The sequence below is a fragment of the Eupeodes corollae genome, chromosome 2 (assembly GCF_945859685.1).
Source record: "Eupeodes corollae chromosome 2, idEupCoro1.1, whole genome shotgun sequence".
NCBI lineage: Eukaryota > Metazoa > Arthropoda > Insecta > Diptera > Syrphidae > Eupeodes > Eupeodes corollae.
The window spans coordinates 150,716,255-150,735,438 of record NC_079148.1 but is presented as its reverse complement, the minus strand read 5'-3'; the positions used below and the strand labels follow the sequence as shown (position 1 = coordinate 150,735,438).

At 31.8% G+C, this 19,184-nt stretch overlaps 1 protein-coding gene across 2 annotated transcripts in view; it reads left to right on the top strand.

Moving 5' to 3' along the window:
* Positions 1 to 19,184, top strand: part of LOC129946747 (adenylyl cyclase 78C) — a 162,883-nt gene that overhangs the window by 83,742 nt on the left and 59,957 nt on the right. The gene's annotated exons all lie outside the window — the stretch shown is intronic.

Here is a 19,184-nt window from a genome sequence, read left to right as displayed (position 1 = left end):
GGTAGGTGATGGTTCTTTTTTATTTGTTTACTGTTTAACCTGGAAATTCGTGTTTTAGCAAAGAAAAAATTACTTTGATGGACTTATTTAATAAACACTGTGGACCACTTGATTAGGTCTTTTACAAGAGCAAATGGACAAAAAATGAATAATTTATTTTGAAAAACTTAATTTTTCTTGTTTTGTTTACTCTACAATGACTGAAAAGGTTTTAACTAAACTTAACATTTGAATTATTTTGAAATTCAAACTTTAGGAAAAAAGAGAAGAATTAAAAAGGAAATAACAGTTTAAATTTATCGTAAGATTTTGAACATCATTGCAAATATAAGGTACAAACAAAGTTGGAAAAAAACATTCAACATGTTTGAAAAACATCAAATGTTAAACTAATGTGCATTCCTGTTAGTTTGAGTATTTCGGCTTATTTGACTGCGGATGAAACCGTCTTTTTCAACAGAACATTGGTTAAACAATTAAATAATGAATCATTGTGGTGGTTTGGGTGTTCAAGCGATGTAAAAGTTCCGCTAATATTTCAGTCACACATTATTTTTAAAGATCTTTTTTGGATTCTTTCCAAAAGTATTGAGTTTGTTATGGTGTTGATGCTGAACAACCTTACAAGGTATTCTTAGGAAATATAAAATAAATTATCAAGTTTAATGTAGGAACTTAAGATAATAGGCTTATTTCGGAAAAAAAAACTACGACAAAAGTTTATTTCGGAATAGAGTTTGATTTATTCTTGTCTATGCTTTTATAACTAAATGCAATTTTTTGAATATTGTTATATTTGACGTACATATGTATACAATATTCCATATCATTTTAATAAAAAAAAAAACAATTGTAAACAAGCCCCGACAACTTAGTGATGTCCAATTGTACCACACTATGTAACCATGAACTATAAATTATGCCGTTTTCGAAATTTCATCAAAGACGCTTCCTAATCTGATCGAGACACACATCTACATATGTTCATAGATTCTACATTTGACTGAAATCTGAAATTTTATCTACACACTTCATTTTTTCGAACTTAAAACGAAGTCAATTTCCGTGTTCTACAATTTGATTTTTGCTATTTTGAAGTGATTTGAATTCGACAAAAAAAAACGTTAACCACAATCTTAAGAAAAAAAACACTAGTATTTAATATTTATATATTTTATTAAACAGAACAATTTAAAAGATAAGAAATTGTACAAATTATGACAGTCAGAAAAATTCTCTATTGATTGATGTGACATATGTCAGCTGCTTTAATTTCACTTAAAGTGATTTCGAAAAGTATTCGAAGTTATGAAATAGAACGAAAGATAGAACCCAGAAAACAATTTCGATTTTCGGAGCCTAGCTGGTAGCAATACAAATTGGTTTGTTAATTTTTTTAAATTTCTTCAAAAAAGAATAGCTTACTGTACTTACTTTACTTTTATTTTCGTTGGCGCTACAGCGCATGGTGCTCCTGGGCCTCAAGTAATAACTTTCGCCAGCTTACGCGATCTCTAGCTTGCTGCCTCCCGTTTCGAATACCAAGTTGACGTGCGTCTTGTTCCCTCAGACTTGGCGTTGTATACCTTACGGGCTGGAAATTCGATGTTCATTCGCTCGACATGCCCTAGCCATCTTAAGCGTTGAACACGCAGTTCTTTTACCAGTGGCAAGTCGCTGTACAGCTCGTATAACTCCTGATTAAATATTCTCCGCCAGAAACCAAGAGATCCTTCATCCGCTTGGGAGAGGGTCCATGCTTCTGCGACGTACAGAAAGACTTTGATGATTAAAGTTTTGTACAGTGTCTCTTTGGTACTTCGTGATAGGGCCTTATTTCTCAACTGCTTGCTTAGTCCAAAGAAACAGCAATTAGCAAGGATAATTCTACGGTTGATCTCCGCGCTGATGTCATTTGCATTCGTTTAGCACCTCGAAGTTGTACCTGTCAATTGGGACATTTTGATCAAGTCTACGGTGTGAATTGACTCTATTTAACGACAGTAAATACTTCGTTTTGTCCTCGTTAATGTCAAGACACATTTTCTTCGCCTCAGACTCGATATTAGAGAAAGCAACTGTCACGGCTCGTTTGGTTCTTCCTATAATGTGGATGTCATCTGCATATCCAAGATATTGTGTGAATTTTTGAAAGATGGATTGTCGTTGGTGTTGCGCACCACTCTTTCAATAATAATATTGAAGCAGCTACATGACAGCGCATCGCATTGTCGAAGTCCTCTGGTGGTTTCAAAGGTTTCGGTCGAGTTTCTTCCAATTTTGACGCGGAAACGCGCATTTTCCAGAGTTATCCCGATAAGTCGTATGGTAGGGATACCAAAAATAGATTACTGTACCAATTTTAAATTTGAAAAAAATTACATTTTCTGATGGAAGATTTCCAAAAATAAACAAACTTTTGAATCGAGAACAAAAAGCTAACTAATCTAATTTACACTTCTAGTGTACCCGTATACTTGTCTCAAATTTCCTTTCCAAGTAAAGATTTTTAAAATTAATATTATTTCACAAACTTTTTGTAGATCAATTGAGTTTATATTGATCGTTGCAAGTTTCGAAATTATGAAAGTCGAAAAGTGTTATTAATTCCATGTTCTTTTTTTATGCAAAGTGTTTTTTTGTTTTTAAATAAAACAAAAATGGTTTTGAGTATCAATGAAACAGGAATAAAGATTTCCTGTGAAAGTACGTTTGATGCCAATATGTATTTCTTTTCTTTTGCATGTTCAATTTCTTTTGCATGACCACCACGGGCACGCTTGCAGAATCCAGATGCTGAACCCAATTTTCGACGGTTTTCAAGCATAAGTCGTATTCGTACGAAGTTTATTAATCGTCGCTGACTTTTTCTCATAGACCATAGACTTGACGTAGCCCCACAGGAAACAATCTAACGGCGTCAAATCGCACGACCGAGGCACCCAAGCGACAGGACCATTTCGTGAAATAACACGTTCTCCAAACTTGGTTTCCAATAAAATAGTCAGTTATCATTGAACGGTAGCGATCCCTATTCACAGTTACGCCCTGGTCTTGATCATCACGGAAGAAGTACGGCCCAACCTCACCAAACCGTAATTTGTTCGGGATGCAATAATGACTCATCGAGTGTGTGTGAGTTGCTGCCTTAGCAATACCGCATATTTTGTTTATTGACGAAGCCATTCAGCCAGAAATAAGCCTTATCGCTGAAGATGATTTTTCGACAAAAATCCGAATCATTTTTCGACACTACGGGCCCTTCGTTGTCTCACTGGCACGGAAACATTTTGTACTGTGCCTGTGGATTAACATTTTTCCACTAGACGCTCAATTGTTGATCTGCTAGGACGATTATGACGACCATAAATTGGACGTAGTGCTTTTAACGTTGAGGCCACTGACTCCAAATTTCGGTAATAAATTTTAATAATTTTGGTTCAATGTTGGCTCGTATATCTTTCCATCATAAAATGGCAAACCTTACTTTAGAGAAACGTCAAAAGAGCGGCAAGAAATATATCCCTGTCGCTCTACTTTTGTAGCGTCTTTGTTTTAAAACCCTGTATAATGTCCAGTCCTCAAGTACGAAGCCAGGACTGGCCACTAGTACAATTTATTTTTTTCAGACATAAATCAATTTAAGAAATCCCCACACAAAAGTGGATTATATTGAATTTGTTGACTGTATGTCAATGTATGTTTCTAAATGTTCACCTTTAACTTTTCTGTTTAAAAAAATGTAGTTTCCAAGTTATTTTCAAAAAATTACCTTTTTTCATCCCTACGTCCGGAGCGATATTTTCTGATCCATTCTAGAATCAAATAAATATTTAGACAGTTTAATTTTTTAGATTGGACAAATTGTTTAAGTTTAATGTCTTTTTTAATGAACAAAAGCTCATATCTGTGATGAATTTGAACGTCTCCAATGTCGTTTTTTTAGAATTTAGTTTTTGTCATTATTGGCTTTAAGTACATTTTATCCATTCATGTAAATAAAGGCCAGGCCAAATTTAAGGCTCTACTTTAACTGTCTCTTATCGAATTAACACTACTGTAGCATATGTATAAACTTTTTTATTTTTATAAAAACTTCTTGACAACATCTGTTTTAATATGAAATTAAAATTAATTCAGTAACTCAAAACATTCATATGACATACACGTTTAGTTCATGTGCTAAGAAGAATTACCTATGCTTCTTCTTCACTTTATGCTTCCAACTTTTCCTGATACCCTGTTACCTGGTATAACATGATGTTTTTATATTTTTTTGTTGGCAATGTCTCCTTGTTTTTATGTACATATGTATTTTGAGTTAAGAGAGATCAAGGTTTGATTTTCTATGTAATTCGGTCTTTCGAATATTCTTAGAAAGGAGCCTTTAAAATAAATGTTCATACGAGTATGTACACAGAAAAGGATATTCTATTATTTATGATGTTGGTATGCTCGTGAGTAGCATGGTTTGTTTTAAACATTATCACAAGCTATAAAGAACTTAAAATTTCACAACAAGTCCCTTTTAAGCTTATTGCATTATAAGAATGGAATATCTTTTAGTATAAAAACAGAAAAACCTTATTGTTTTGAAAAATATATAATGTAATTTATCAAACTTCTTCATCTTGTGTTGAAATGAAAAAAAAGAAAAATGTTTATGGATAATATATGTAAACTAGATTGTTTTGAAATTTTCTGTTCGCCTGGTAAAAGTTTGTTTTGGAAAAAATGTGTGTTTTTACTTTTATATGTGCACCTACTCGTATATAATCCAATTTGGGAAATTTCATGTGTATATTTTGAAGATCCTTAGCTTAAAAGGTGTTTATTTAACTGCTTTAGAAATTTCGATTATTTTTGTATATCGTTTGACAGTTGAGAACGTTAAAGTATCTTGACATTTCTATTAATAAATTTGTTAATTCGAAGCTTTTAATTTGATGAAAATCACTTTAAAAACCATTAATCCTTTAATGTTTTAAAGAGTGTCTGTGCGTATGGGTGTACATACGTTCTGAAGCTTTTTTTCGTCGTCCATTGTTCAAGAACCAGTAGAGATATCGACTTCAAAAAATGTCATTATACAGATAATAAAGCAGAAAGATGCAGAAGAGACACTCAACAAATTTTATTGGCTGGTATTTCTGCCATAGAAATTTAAAAAAAGGTTAAAATTTTGGTTAACTCAAAATATGTCACGAACTAAACACGCTAGCAGCTTGAATTAAATTTTATATTATATGTCGTAACGTGGTACTAAAAAAGTACAATTTTGGAAAAAAATCCATTTAACAGCTTTATTTTATTTATAAAAACTAAGAACTAAAAAAATACTTTTCACTGCGAACATTCTTATGAAGAATAAATGATTTTATCTTCAAAATAGTTTTATGAATAGAAAAGTAACGTTTTTGATATCTGGTAAAATTTTGAGAAAAATAGAACTGACAGTTTTTTTGCAAAAAATAAAAACCTAAAAAACATTACTAAAAGTTGGTAAAAATTGATTGTTGACTCAAATATCTTTTTAAAAATTTGAGATATTGGCTTCAAAATAATTTTATATTATAAAAAATATTGTTGTCAACATTCAGTAAAATGTTGATTTAAATCGAAATGACTGTATTTTCATTAAAAATAAATTAAAACCTACAAAAAATAGTACGCAAATGCAACTAAAATATTTAAAAATTATTTTTCGACTAAACTAAACTAATTACTGAATGTTGACAACAAAAATTGATTGTATATGCAAAATATTGTTGGTAATTTTGAAGATTTTAGAATAATTCAGCTAAGATCTTTTTTCAACAAAACACGAAAACCTACAAACAAACATGACAAATCGGCAGACGAAATGGGAAGTTATGAGTGTGGGTCGTATCCCAGCCTCTTTATTTCTTTTGAAAAAAAGAATATCTACGATATTTGATTCCAAATAAACCAACGTACTTCTTTTTCAGCACGCTAAATCATTAATTTAATTGAAAATACATTTGGCAACGACCTTATTTCCAGAAGTGGTTCTCTTTCCTGGTAACCTGATTTGTGCGACTTAACGCTTTTGATTATTGTTTATGAGGCTTTAATAAGTCAATTGATATATGCCAACAAACCAAAAACTCTTGAAGCATTGGAAAAAATTTATTGGAAACAATAGTGAGACATTTTATTGATCGAAACGACTATGTAATTCTTAGCCACGGTGGCGGCGCGGTGAACATATGCCGGAAATCATCTTAACATCTTACTTAAGCTGAATTGGTTGTTAGTGTGTTTGCTTGTTTGTTTGAACGCTATAATCTCAGGAACTACTGGTTCGATTTTAAAAATTCTTTCAATTTCGATATCTTAATTATTAAGGAAGGTTTTATGCTTAACACATCACACAAGACTTATACAAGTGAAGTACCAATAAAGAATGTTTCTCAAAAGAACCCTAATTTATCTTTTGTTTTCGAAAATTGTTAAAGTGGATATTTCCTTAATTAATTTTGTGTATATAATAAACAAAAATAGAAAGGTTTTAAGAATGCATTTATCAAGTGTTTTTGGTTGACATTAAAATTTCGTTTAAGAACTCTAAAGCATCAAATTTTGTTTAAAACGATGTAAATATAGAAACATCAAAATCGAACAAAAACTGTACTGTAAATGGTCTGTTTAAAATGTTCATTTTCAAGTTCAAATTCAATTGACCCAATATGTCATAATGATCTATGGGCGTAGATAGAAAAAACAAATTTACCCACTTTCTTCGACTTCTGTACCACTCTAATGTTGATGCCATATAAACGGTGTTTTTTTTGGATGTGTGTAATGTACTTAACAAGAGATAAGAATTTGCGACTGTATTTTAAAAATATTTAAAGCAAGTGTCCAAAATTTTTGATTATTTTTTGTAACTACTGGGAACGTATGTTAGCAATAACGCTTTAAAAATCTCTTCCAAAGCGTTAATCGTCTCGGGCAAATAATAGTCCAACGGTGTTAAATTCCACGATCTTGAAGTTCAAGCTACAAATCGACACGAATATTGGACGCAGTGTGAGATGCGTTGCGCGAACCGAAAAATTATTTTGGTAATAACTTTAACTATTGTTAAAAAGTAAGTTTTTTATTTTAAATTCACTTTTATTAATTTATTCTTAAAACTGTCTTAAAGCTAGACAAAAATTCATAAAACTAGCCTAATTAACGAAAACTTACAACTAATTTACTGGTCCCATACGGACTCTAAGTTAGTCTTTCGGCCTATTTTAATGTAAATCATTTTATTTATTTTTGTTTATTAGAAAATAAGAAAAAAACTAATTTTAATATCTCTTTTTTTTTTACTTAAAATTTTCTCAACATTAAGTCCTTGAATAAAAATTAAAACAAACTTAAACTACCTATTCTACCTATAAACTACTTAAAACTAGAACAAACACAGCAGCTAATCTAACTATCTAACATTTTTTTTTCTTCATATTTTGTTGTCCTTTTTTCTTATTCCATGTTTTTTTTATAATTTTGTTTTTATGTTTTTTTTATTTTGTTTGTGCCACCATGCTTTTTCTCCTTAAAACTAAACCCTTAAACTATAAAACAAGTTAAGCCGGCCAAGGCTTAAAACGCCTTCCCGACTACCCACTATCAAGTGCCGATTGAAGCCACCAAAACTGGTTCTCCTGCTTCACCTTGTCAGTTCGGTCCCGTTCGGACACAGCCCTACTGAATCGAAGGAGCTCTGCTCCGCCTTTATTGACTTGAAGGGAATAAATTATTATTTGTCCTTTTGGTGTCCTAATAACTGAGGTCAGGCCAATAGGGATTTTTAATCGGATTATAAACATTTTGGTTGAAATTTTGAGGAAATACAAAACACATTTTGACCGCATATCACAGAATAATAATTAATTTTTGATTTGGAATGATTTGCGATAGTCAATTTCTGGATTTAACTTGTTGTTCCGTGAACAGACTGACCTTGACCCTTTAATTATATTTTTGACAAACAATTATAAACGATGAAGACATATTTTATATATTGACAGCTTGAGAACTTTAAATAATAACAATAAAATTTTAATTAAATCTGGTAAATTATTAAATACTAAATACTTTATTTGAAATTTGGTCTTTTTGACAGCTGTCTTTCGAGTTTGATTCGCCATTTCATTCATGACATAACTCATTTCTGATATCCAATGGAATAAATCAGAACAACAATGCACAGAGGCTGTTCTGGTTGCCTTTGACACCGTATGTTTAGAGGGTCTTTACATAAAATTGAGCAGGCTTGGCATAAGCAAGCCATTGTTGTATATACTTTATGATATGCTTAACGGTCAAAAGTGTCAAAAGTGGCAAAGTAACTTCTACCACAAAATTCTTAATTAAAAATATTCTTCAACAGGGAGCGGTGAATTCGCCGATTTTCTTCAGCATTTACACTGATAGGTAGTCTTACAAAGGAAATTGCGTACGCCGACAATCTAATTGCGTACAGAACGTCCCGAAAGGTTGAGGTTATTAGAATTCTCTTGCAGCGTGATTTCGACAATATTCAGCGATATTGCGACGACTAGAAACTGAAAATAAATGTAGGAGACAATTCTATTCTGGACTCCGTTGGCTAGGGCCACTAGGGATACGTGCAAGAATTGGCGCAAGATCATCGTTGATCTTCACGGGCAGCGATTAGCGAGCAATAGTTTAGTGAAGTACCTTGGTATCGGGTTAGATTCGTATTTATAATTCGACTGACATATAAATGCTGCTCTGATGAAACGCCTGTTTTACAGCAGTCGGCTTGACCCCAGAGTAAAGGTTATTTGCTACATGGCCCTGATCGTTTATGGTTGTCCTGTGTCGTTCAACGTTGGCCCTTCACAGATGGAGAAGTTTCGGGTGATCGAACGGCAGTGTTAACGACGCTGTACCGGCTTATACCAAACAGTCGAATCTTCTTACGTGCATTACTATTCCAACGAGGACCTATTCAACGCGGCTTGAATCAACAGAATTGACAATTTCGTGATAAAACTAGTTCGAGGTCACATTGCAAGAGATATGTTTTCTACCAACAATTTAATTTTCGGGCGTTCTATCTGAACGACGAGTATTTTGAGAATGCACGCTTGAGCGGCTTCATTCCCCCAGAGGCATTCCTCTTTTTAGATAGATGCGGCAGTTCCGCTAATCTACGACGTCAGACGAAGAACCGTGGATAGGCTACTCCTGTACAATCGGGACGTTATGGCATATCATAAAGTATATACAATATGTCTTCATCGTTTATAATTGTTTGTCAAAAATATAATTAAAGGGTCAAGGTCAGTCTGTTCACGGAACAACAAGTTAAATCCAGAAATTGACTATCGCAAATCATTCCAAATCAAAAATTAATTATTATTCTGTGATATGCGGTCAAAATGTGTTTTGTATTTCCTCAAAATTTCAACCAAAATGTTTATAATCCGATTAAAAATCCCTATTGGCCTGACCTCAGTTATTAGGACACCAAAAGGACAAATAATAATTTATTCCCTTCAAGTCAATAAATTTATTCAATTACATAAACATACAAATCTAACTTCCTTAAATTTTGCCTTAAGTGTAATTTAAATAGAATAACGAAACCACAGACACAATATTAGATATTACAAATCGGCATGAATTAATCAAAATCAATCTAAAATAATCCTACCACCAGCCGGACCCTAACCCCAACCTGGAGGTTATTGACTTTTGATTGACAACTCTAATAAAATAAAACTACCAAAAATTTCTATATTAGCATCAGGACTGTACAGACTACGAAAACACTGAACCAAACCGCAGCCAGTCTGTCAATAAATCATTCAAATCAAATAAAATTGAAAAAAATAATGTTATTTGTATTTTCAAAACTCACTGAAAAAGGATGGTTATGCTCTAAAGCATAATGTGGTTTTGTTTCTACATCAACCTTACCATAAACCTATAGTCATAGGTTTCTATACTCTTTTACATTGCAGGACTAAAATACAACAAAAACAACAAACAAAAATAAAAGGAGAATTAAATTTAGTAGAAGCTCAGCTCACCTCGTTGAAAGGAGCAGAAGGATATTTATTTTTGCATTAAAAATTCAGTAGTCTTATATTCGTATAGTGGATGGAAAGTGCATTTTGCTGCCATCAGTTCAGTAGTCATTGCTCACAAAAAAAATAGAAGCAAATAATATGACTAGAACTAGTTCTAGCTTTTTGTAGAGTGAGTTTTTGTTATTTGATTCCCTTAGGTTGTAAATTTTTAAAATAAACTTTCCGCATATTTTGTTGTTTGTATACCATATACCTACCTTACCTCTATTCCTTTACACACCTTACCTATGCACCTTACCTACCTACCTTTTGTCAACATGGATTTTTATGGTAGATGGCATTTTAAATTGCATGATTGCACAAACGTAAAACTTTTACAGGTTTTTGTACTCAGTGATTAAGGGTTTTAAGGGTGCAGTTATTGGACAGTAAATAAATATTTGAAATACTCGTACATAAGTGTCTAAAAATTCTAAAAACTACAATAAGAAACTTTAAGCTTGAACTTACATAGGTAAAAGTCATTTGATGACTCATGGAGAGAATGTGGTGGGACGTAAGTCCACTATTTAAACTTTATTGCTTCTAACTGATTAAATTGAAAATTATCTTATAATTCAGATTAGCTTAGGACCAATTAAAGATGGAAGGACCTTTCATTCATTGGAAGTTGTATTGGCTCTGCAAAACTTACTTAAGCGAGTCAGAAGTCCACTTAGACTTATTCAATGAATTTTGTAAAATAATAATGAAAGTTTTCTTACCGCCATCTGGATTTGGTTTTTCAGAGTCTAGCTCAGCTTTTGTTTGAAATCACTACATTGGTATTTTGATGGCTCATAGAGAGATTGGTGGGACATAAGTACACAATTCAATCTTTAGTTATGATTTAGTCCGAAATGATCTTATAATTATTCAGATTAGTTAATCACAAATAAATGATGAAAGGACCTTGTATTCATTAGATGTTGTCAATACTTTGAATATACTTCCTCAAAGGAGTCATAAGTCCACATAGACTTTTTAATTGATTAATTAATAATTATAATTTCTTATGAATTTGTACTGTATTTAAGTTTAAGTGTCTAACTCAAATCTTAAACATGGCTGTATGTCTTGAAATTAAATAACATTCTTTTATGGATCATGCATAAAATTGTTGGACATAAGTACACACACAAGTAAAACATTATTGTTTTTAAGTGACTGAATGAAAATTGTATTATAATTCAGATAATTTAGATCAGGTAAATAAATATAAGAAGTTATAATACCGATGAATGTTGTGTTGTATAGGTTCTAGTAATACTTTTTCAAATTGGTCATAAGCCCATTCAATTTTTTTAATTGAATTTTTAAAAGAATAATGCAATCTTCTTATAAGGATTATAATATTTAGTGTCTAGATATGTTTTTAGAAATGTGTAGTCTCCAGTCAAACCTTGAAATTATATTCATAAAATTAGTAAAACACAAATTAAAGATGTAAGGACCTTCCATTCATTAGATGTTTTAAAAGTGTTGTAATGACTCTAAGGGGTCATAAGTCCACATAGACTTTTTAAACGAATTTTTTAAAATAATAATGATAAACTTCGGATTCCAAGGCCTTTTGGACTTTTTTAAATGGAAACAAACTTTCTTTAGCTCTTCAAAAAAATATGGAATTTGATGGTAGTATTTCTTCTGATTTACAGAGTTCATGTGAACTTTTCTCAAATTGTTTAAGTCTGTTTATGTTCAACATTCCGAAAAAAAGCTTCATCAAACAGAAAATGTTTGCATTAACAATGTTTATAACTCAAAACTTCTCTGTACTGGTGAATTTTAATTTTTTGATGAGTGGATATCCTCATATATAAGTCCTATTTATAAAGCTGCTCCAACAAATCTTGTAACAAATTACCGCGCTATAACTAAGCTCTCTGTAATACCTAAATTATTTGAGCTTCTAGTAAAAGATAAAAGAGCATATTTGCGTTGAACAACATGGGTTTATGTCAGGCAAGTCTACTTCAACAAAAACAAATCTCATGCTATATTGTAAATATGTCGTTGATTCATTAGAATCTGGTTTTCAGGTAGATACTATCTACACAGACTTTATAAAAGCATTTGATTCTATTTGTCATGAAATTCTTCTAGCTAAACTTCGAGTTTTTGGCATTCACGGATTGCTTCTGAAATGGATTTCCAGCTAACTTTATAAAAGAACACAATGTGTGAAATTGAGGAAATTCTTCTCTAATATCATACAAGCTTCATCAGGAGTTCCTCAAGGTAGCCATCTGGGACCACTTCTTTTCAATAAATTTGTTAATGATATGCCCTCTCTTCTTAAAAATGCATCTTGTTTGATGTATGCTGATGACATGAAAATTTTTCTTTGTATCAAAAATAGAATTGATCAGCAAAATCTTCAAAATGATTTAAATGTTTTATCTGATTGGTGTGATAAGAATATCCTTCCATTAAATATCACAAAGTGTAATGTGTTTACGACACATCGTATTTTAGTTCCTATGATCCACAACTACCATATGTTCAACCAGATTCTTGATCGCAAATCTGAGATTCGTGATCTTGGAGTCATTTTTGATCCGAAGTTGTCTTTTTCGTTACATATAGATTATGTAATTGCAAGGGCTAATTCAATGCTTGGTTTCGTTAAGCGAACCTGCAGCGAGTTTTCTAACCCTTATGCTCTGAAATCAGTGTACATGTCATTAGTTCGTCCGATCCTTGAGTATTGTTCAATTGTTTGGTGTCCTTCTACTTCCATTGGGATAACTCGTATTGAAGAGTTCAAAAGGCTTTCATAAGATTTGTTGTTAGGCAACTGAAATGGAGAATTGGTACTCCTTCATACCCGTCAAGATGTGCTTTGATTGGACTTGATTCTTTACAAAAAAGGCGTTCTGTTCAATGTGTACTGTTTGTCCATGATGTATTTTCATACCGTATCAAATGCCCTCAAATAATTTATAATTTTGAAATCTATATTCCGGAGAGAAGATTGCGTCTTCGTCATTTCTTTAACAATGCTAAGCATAGATGTAATTATGGTTGCAACGAACCATTTTCTAGATGCATAAAACAAACAGATGTGAATTTAAAATCCAATTGCAAAGCATTCTAAAAATTAGCTTTAAGTATTTAATTACAATTTTATATCAAAATTGGTAGTAATCTGTCAGATTTATATCCGTAGATGAATAAATAAATAAATAAATAATTGTTTAAGATACTCACAACACAATTTATTCTAAATTGTATTTTTTAGTGTATAACTTAGGTAATACAAATTACTATTTGTCAATCAAATTTTGAAATTATGTAATGGTCTTTCATGGATCAAGTCTAAAATAGTGGGACATAAGTTCACAAAGTAAACGTTAGTTCTTCTTACATTTTGAATGACTACGAAATGGTCTTAAAATCCAGATCAATACAAATAAAGCAAGTGTAGAATTTGTATTCTCTGAAATTTAAAAACGGGTCATAAGTCCATATTAGCTTTTTCAATGAATTCTTTGAAATTTGTTTTGAATATTTTTTGAAGAATTATTTCGTGCGATATTTAATTTTTATATTGCATTTCTAGCTCTCTAAAATTTTTCTACACTGACCGTAAATAAAACTTTTTGTTTTTGCCCCGAAAAAAAACAATACTTTTTAAAAGATTTAGATGTCTTGAATTCGAATCTCTTCTTACAATTTTTGCATTACTTCAAATTCTTCAGATTTTTGAAAAATATCTTCCTATTAATACACGTTTAAATTACCAAAAACAACATTTGACTGTTTTTTTTTACAATGATTTTCTCAAAGAAGATCTTTTAAAGATAGTTAAAATCATTTGAATATCTAACTTAGTTTTCGGAAATTGTCATTAGTTATGAGATGACTCATGAGGTTTCATTTGACACTTACATGAAGTTTTAAAAAACCTCCAATCATATGCTTGCATGGTTTTAAACAAATATGTTTTTGAACTTATTTATGGGGGACTTCAAATAAACAAATGCACATTCTTTCAATACTGTTTTAAATGTCTTTGCAACATATTTATGCATTTCAAAAAGTTGGAGTGAAAGAAATGTGTCTTTAAAAGGCTTTCCCACCAACACTCGGATTCGTTTTAAAATCAAAACATCAACTTTAAAGCGTTTAGCCTCTACTTTTAAAAAAAAACTTTAACATAAATTATGCTGCAATTTTTAAGGTTTATAAATGTAGGCCAGAAGAAATTGGAATATGGAATAATGAAACTGTCTTCAATAAGTATCAAAGATTATTAACTTGGAAAATCACGTCAGGTTTTAGTTAAAAAGAAACTTCGTTTTGATTTAAATTATTTCAAAAAGTAATTTTTTGAAATTTTGCAAAGGTGATGCTTTAAAAACTTGAGCTAGTGGAGTTATTTTCCAGTCGGATTTAAAGAAATTCAAAACTTGACGGATAAATATTATTCGCTCAATTCTTCTAAATGTTCACGTGAAAAATCTGTATTCAGATAAATTCCAAAATTTAATGTTTCTTTCTAAATTTTGTTTAAAAATTTGATGAATATTAAACTAAAGAAATAGGATTATTCTTAAAACTTTACAAATAAGTGAAGACTTTTCTTCGAAGTGAAAATATTTTAGCTTTAGTAAAATTGCATGTAACATTCACTTGGATTTAAAGTTTCTATCCAATCAAAAAGTTTTAAATATCGTTTTAATTGAGCAACATGGTATTGTTTAACACTTCAAAATGTTTGGTTAAACGTCAGAAAAGCAAAGGTTACAATAGTTAAGAACGTCAGAAATATCGTTTGTTCTTTAAATAAACTATAAATGTCAAACTAGCTGTCATACTCACAAATGCGCCTTGTGCTTAGCTCTTAACTTTTATTCCTAAATGTTTTGAAAGCAAATCTGCACAACCAACTTAATAGCTTTTAATCCTTTCCTCGCACTATAATAGTTGGTTATACAAACCAAAACAAAAAATGATGAAATTGACAAAGTAAATGGACGGTAAATGAATTTACTTGTCATTCTAGCGAGTGACAACGGTTATATCAAACTGATCTGAAATTCATTTAAATTTACGAGAACACTGTGTGTCTCTTTTATTAAACTAGTTCTTTTTTAATTTCATCGCAGCTTTTCATTGCAATTTTGTATTATTCCCAGAAATAAAATGTTCTTCCACAGGATAATCGTATAATATGTAGAAAGGAGGGCCAGAGATATTGCATCATATGTACATATAAGGCTAACATCAATTGAACGTTGTTAAGTGGGTTTATTGACAGCTGTCAACCTTAATAATTGCTAATCAATTGACATGTTATTGATGGATAATGGATTAGGTGTCAAAGTTTTTTATATCCTCAATGATGAGGGTGGAGTTATTACTATTTTTTTGTAAATAGTACATTTGAAATTATGATTGAACCCTTATTTGGATGATGCAATTGAAAATAAGTGTGAGGAGATAATGTAATGGCATTTGTGGTGATTTTATAGTAAATTTGTAGGTTTGCTTGAAAAAATAGTTGCACATGAAGAAGTGCAGAAATAAGGACATTTAAAGCTATGATGAAGTGGGTTTCTATTTAATTGTGTGTTCTAATTGAACATGTTTTTTTCAACAAGATGTATACCTTTCTTGGAAATTTTGAAGCGTTTTATATTTAGTTTACAAGCCGTGGTTTTTTTTCTTTGCGTTACAACAAAAAAGCAAAGTCATATTTTATTCTTGGATATATTTGTGTGATTCAAAAATAAGTTTTTCTATTTCATACCAGGTGACATTTTGTGTTGTAAAGTTTGGTATCACTTCCAACTATTTCAATACAAGCGGTGTTTCCACAAAGGAACTTTCATTTATCTAAAAATTATATATGTTTTATTGAATGACGAATTGAATGGAAGCGCAACTGCTCTCCAAATATCTAATAAAATAATTTAAATATTGCGATCCGAGCTCTTTTCTTTATTGATCTGATCTGTAATGGATGATTGTGAAAATAAACCGCGACTTTTATCTGATTTTAATCAAAACATGTTGCAGGTGTGTAACCTTAGTTTCGTTATTTGCTAACAGATGTCGTTAGTAGCTACAATGGATTCGCCATATTGGTCTTTACATCAGTTTGACGTCTGTCAAAATTATAAGAAAGAAGGATCTTGTTGAATTCGTTGAAAATGGCTGCGTTCAATCTCGTGTTGGATGTGGTATCTTAGTTAGGTGGATTTTTAGATACCTTATTGAACGAGTGCGTTAGTTGTATTGGAATATCTGTCAAAAATAAAAACCAACATTCAGCTGTTCACAAAAAGCAGAGAAACATTTAAGCTTCGAAATAAAAATTGTTGTGAGATAAAACATTTAAAAGATAATTTAACTGATTTGCCGGACGATGATGATTTGATAGGTGCGTAGTAATTAAATAAATAAGAGATAACCTTAATCTGTAATCTATGTGAAATTTCCTCTTAGCTCAATTGGAATTCTATACGATTAATAATTTTCTTGCGAAAGCTCCGGTTTTAAACAATTTACGTTTAACAGAAAACTATCCTAACAGAAACCGGGATTATTATGAAGTCACAATACCTACATAGATAAAGTTTGCAAGAATTTCAATCTCATTTCCGAATGATCAGACGTTGCTTTGCGGTAAGATTTTGAGTTGGTTTGTTCATAAAGTTTCTTGAAATTCAACCATATGCTGAATCAGCTGTTCTGTCAGATACCTACATACCCGAGGAATTCTTGAATACCTTTGGATTCCTTTCTTGACATCTCAGCTGTTATTTTACACGTAAAACACTAACAAAAAGGTATCCGGATATCCTATCTGCCTGGGATTGAAGGCAGCCAATGTGTTTTTTTCACCATGAAACTTCAAGTTGTTTAAAGTTAAGAATGAATAAATATTGAAACAAATGTATTCGCATTAATTCACTGCCCGATTTCAAGATTTTAGTCAAAACAAGTACCATTTATATAACCTTAAATCTTCTGTTTGTTAATAGTGTTTAACTACAATTAACACGCCATACTGATTTTCATGAGTTTGACAGCTGTCAAAATTAATAAGTACAAATTGCTAGTAGTTTATTTACATACAGTTTTTTTTTTCCTTGAGTAGTCATGTCATGTTTTGTACTAGAAAAGGAACACATGTGGAAAGATCAAATGTTTTGCTTTATTTTAAAGAAATCGTCTGTAGAATCGTATCGAATCCCTATAGCCTCAATGTTTATCGGCTTCAAGAAGCAAATTTTGACCTAAAGGATTTGTCTCAAGAAGGTTAAAGACCATCAATTGTAGGCTTTTGTTGAATACGACGATACGCAATTGTGTGGTACTTAACCAGACATGTCAAAGCATCTCTGCAATCTAAGAAAGGTTTAAAATAAATGAATGCCGTATAAATTGAAAGACAAGCGAATAGAGCGAAACCAAAACACAAGCAAAATGTTGCTTGCAGATTAAAAAAAAAGTAATTTTTTCATTGGATTTTGGACCGAAACTCAACGACAACGCACCATGTCGCACTTCCGAAAAATGGTTTAAAACTACTTGGAAATAATCAAATGGGAAATGCTACCCCAATTTGCGTATTTTCTAGACCTGAATCTTTTTGACAACCAACTGTTTTTGTCAAGAGACCAAGCGACCCTCGAGAAGATCTTCAATTACGAAGACATCCAAAAGAATGAATTCATAGGCTTTTCGTGATTTTAAGGGCACTGTACCAGTTTTGTATTATGTGGCGCTCCATTTTTTGCCTTAAAGTAGCAACCTTTCTGTAGAAGTTAAAATTGTTTCAAATGAGAAACTATTCAAGCGTATAGATAAATCAATGCAATGATTCACTGACACCTGACTTCAAAGAACGTAAAATGTCTTCAAAAATCATTGCAAATAATGTCATCTATTTATTCATTGGCTTTGCAAATGATTTTCAAAAGCGTGCAAATTAACACTATTTACACTTGCCTACTTTTTCATGCTTAACTATCTTTTGTGAAAAATATCAAAGTTCAAAAACTACTTAATAACTAATTTATACGCCAGCAACATTCATTTTCCAATCTGATGACCTTTAACATTAGTCAACCCAATGTCAAGTTCAACAATGCTATTTTCACAAACCCTATACCCTTCACAATACCCTTCATAGGTTCATACATATCTAAACATTATATCGGTCAATATTTTGCAGTAGAAAAATTGCACCAATTGTCTCTATAGAGCCATTAGACAGCACTCTCGTAGTTTTACACTAAACAATCATTATAAATATTTACCATTTTCATTTGTGAAAATTCCAATTAGACATAAGGTGCTATATCACAACAGAGCTAGAGTACATAAAACATTCATTGATAGCAATCAGCTGCTATGGCTGCATGGAAAAAAGCTCTACTAAACGTCAATACCGTCAAGAATTAGTATCATACATTTTTGCAAAGAATATATCCATTTTAACAATGAAAATGTTTCTACCTTTTTTGTTTAATAACAACAAATTAACAACAACAAAAATTGCAATTTAAAAAAACAAAAAAACATTTAATACCAAATGAACACGAGAGAGGCAGTTCCATTGCCAACCCATCCTCGACCACGACCCGATATTCATGCTCACTGGAAAAAATCATTGAAATGTTTGAAGGGAACCTTTGCAGTTCATTGAAGCGATCTCCTGATAACATTTCCCATGGACTTTTTGAATACCTACGTACGTACCACAATCTACCAATTCCGCATTTTCATTTACTACACGTATATCCAAAACTTACCAAATCAACGAGCGACGCGACGGTAGCGGCGGCAGTGGAACCCATACAGGAAATATACTAACGAAATAGAAAAAAAAATGTTACGTATACGCCCGAGTGCTAATAACTAAAAGTTTTCGTCCTCCATCATCAAGAAAACGTGGGTTTGCGGTTATCACCCTTTTTCTCGAACTGAATTTCGCCCACCACTCCCTCCTCCGAAAACAGTGTTTCAAATTCCGATATTTCAGTTTCAGGGCCTAACACACATATTTCCGATGATGAGGGTTGATAAGCATTGCTAGACTGAAAGGTG